General features: G+C 58.7%; 1 non-coding gene across 1 annotated transcript in view; it reads left to right on the top strand.

Moving 5' to 3' along the window:
• The first annotated feature begins 1,715 nt into the window (after positions 1 to 1,715).
• Positions 1,716 to 2,500, top strand: part of LOC124733153 — a 1,909-nt gene continuing 1,124 nt past the window's right edge. The window contains exon 1 of the ribosomal RNA XR_007008941.1: positions 1,716 to 2,500. This exon is cut by the window's right edge and continues 1,124 nt beyond it. This is a non-coding gene — a ribosomal RNA (small subunit ribosomal RNA).

Here is a 2,500-nt window from a genome sequence, read left to right as displayed (position 1 = left end):
TTCGCTACTCGCACTGCCCGCACCCCTGTGTATCGCTTCATGTTAAACACCTTGCAAGTCTTGCTCACTTTCCACATGCTCCTGCTGTACACTGTAATGTGGATGGCAGCAGGACGTACATGCCGCCCCTCCCCACGTCCCCACCTTGCCCCCTGCCTTCGCAAGCTGGTTGGTGAGAAGTTTGCATGTTCAATGCCCTTCGCATGCGACGTACTCAGGCTACGTTGTGGTGCGGCCTGTGTCAACTGTCCGCTGATGTCGTACGCGTGAACCACAATCTGTACTGCACATTCGTCCTTATGTACTGAATGATACATCGTGGCACATGTGTGACCGCACAACGACTGCGCCCAAAAACGGCGGACCATACAGTGCAAATATTGTGCACGCAGCTACGTGTCGTCTCCCTATGAGAGCTGGATTGCAGTGTGGTACGCCATAGAGACGTGTGGGAGGAACGGACGCCGTGGATGGCGATCAGCATGAGCTGTCTGTTGATGTATTCGGACCTAGTCGTCTCTCCTCACACACCGTGATGGCATGGTGCACCGCGTTCCATATCTGCGACATGCTACAGAGGCCGGTTGACAGTCGTTCGAGCAATGGACATCGCATACGTACGGGGGCCACCTTCCACGTATTGTCTAGGCGTGCACATTTTGTTGCGTGTATGTGGGCAGACGTAGTGTGGCGTGACACCTGACACAGGCATGCAATAATCGTTGAAGTTGCAAATGGCGATGGACGCCTGCGTTTTCTGGTGAAGTTACGCAAATGAACAAATGGTAACCTGTTGTGGTGCGGTTGTTCTCGCTAGGGGTGAATCGGTGATGGCGACGATAGGTTGAGGTACTAACCGGTTGTTCCAGCGATACCCACCATGCCGACGAAACTGAACGGCATCTGGGTGTGAAGCGATACGCGGCGGTGGCTGGGTGGGACCGTCCCCGGCCGGTGAGGGGGCGCCTCCCGGCGTGCTGGCCGCGCGGTGCGTGGGCGCACGCGCTACAGCCGGCTGGTGGGGGCGGCCAGTGGCAGGCGCGCCGGCCGACGGACGCGGCAGGCGTCGCAGCTGCGCGCCGGCGCACCCTGCGCGCGGCGCCGTGCGGCCAAAGTAGGTCCTCGCGGGCCCGGTGCGAAGCGCGGTGGACATCTTCAGTGTGCTGGTCCGATTGAGGACTGTGTGCGTTGAGGATGCGCCGCCGCCCGGCGCTCGGCGCCGCGACGCCGTCTGCTGCTCGGTCGCCCCAGCGGTTCTCGCTGGTGGTTTGTATCGCAGCTGTGCGGATGTGTTGGCGCGTGCGCTGTGCTGGGAGAGTTCGCTTCGGCACCCAAGTGGGGCTTTTGTCCTTCTGTGGCGCTGGCGTTGGAGCTGCCGGTCACCGTAGGTGGCGCGTGTTGTCTCCCGCCGGCAATGCCACGACAGCACGCTCCCGGGCCTCTGTCGGCAGCGGCAAGCTCAGTTGGGAGCACGGGTGGTCGCACCGAAAGCGTCTACTCGCCTAACTCCGGGCGATTGCGCCTCTCTCGAACCCGACCAAGTACTTGGGACGGCGCTGCGCGCCGCCGGGACCTGAGAGGGTTTCGAGGTGTATTGTGCAGGGGAGCTCAGCCTCCTCCTGTTTGCAGAATGATTGAGCGGACGCTTGCGTGTTCGCGCGGGCCCCCGGGACACACTCCCGGGCGGCCGGCTGCTCAGCTCTAGTTGACGCAGCTCCCTGGTTGATCCTGCCAGTAGTCATATGCTTGTCTCAAAGATTAAGCCATGCATGTCTCAGTACAAGCCGCATTAAGGTGAAACCGCGAATGGCTCATTAAATCAGTTATGGTTCCTTAGATCGTACCCACGTTACTTGGATAACTGTGGTAATTCTAGAGCTAATACATGCAAACAGAGTCCCGACCAGAGATGGAAGGGACGCTTTTATTAGATCAAAACCAATCGGTCGGCTCGTCCGGTCCGTTTGCCTTGGTGACTCTGAATAACTTTGGGCTGATCGCACGGTCCTCGTACCGGCGACGCATCTTTCAAATGTCTGCCTTATCAACTGTCGATGGTAGGTTCTGCGCCTACCATGGTTGTAACGGGTAACGGGGAATCAGGGTTCGATTCCGGAGAGGGAGCCTGAGAAACGGCTACCACATCCAAGGAAGGCAGCAGGCGCGCAAATTACCCACTCCCGGCACGGGGAGGTAGTGACGAAAAATAACGATACGGGACTCATCCGAGGCCCCGTAATCGGAATGAGTACACTTTAAATCCTTTAACGAGTATCTATTGGAGGGCAAGTCTGGTGCCAGCAGCCGCGGTAATTCCAGCTCCAATAGCGTATATTAAAGTTGTTGCGGTTAAAAAGCTCGTAGTTGGATTTGTGTCCCACGCTGTTGGTTCACCGCCCGTCGGTGTTTAACTGGCATGTATCGTGGGACGTCCTGCCGGTGGGGCGAGCTGAAGGCGTGCGACCGCCTCGTGCGTGCTCGTGCGTCCCGAGGCGGACCC

Source organism: Schistocerca piceifrons, unplaced genomic scaffold (assembly GCF_021461385.2).
Source record: "Schistocerca piceifrons isolate TAMUIC-IGC-003096 unplaced genomic scaffold, iqSchPice1.1 HiC_scaffold_1384, whole genome shotgun sequence".
Taxonomy (NCBI): domain Eukaryota; kingdom Metazoa; phylum Arthropoda; class Insecta; order Orthoptera; family Acrididae; genus Schistocerca; species Schistocerca piceifrons.
Note: the sequence above shows the minus strand (reverse complement) of the source record. Positions and strands in the feature narration are given on the sequence as shown.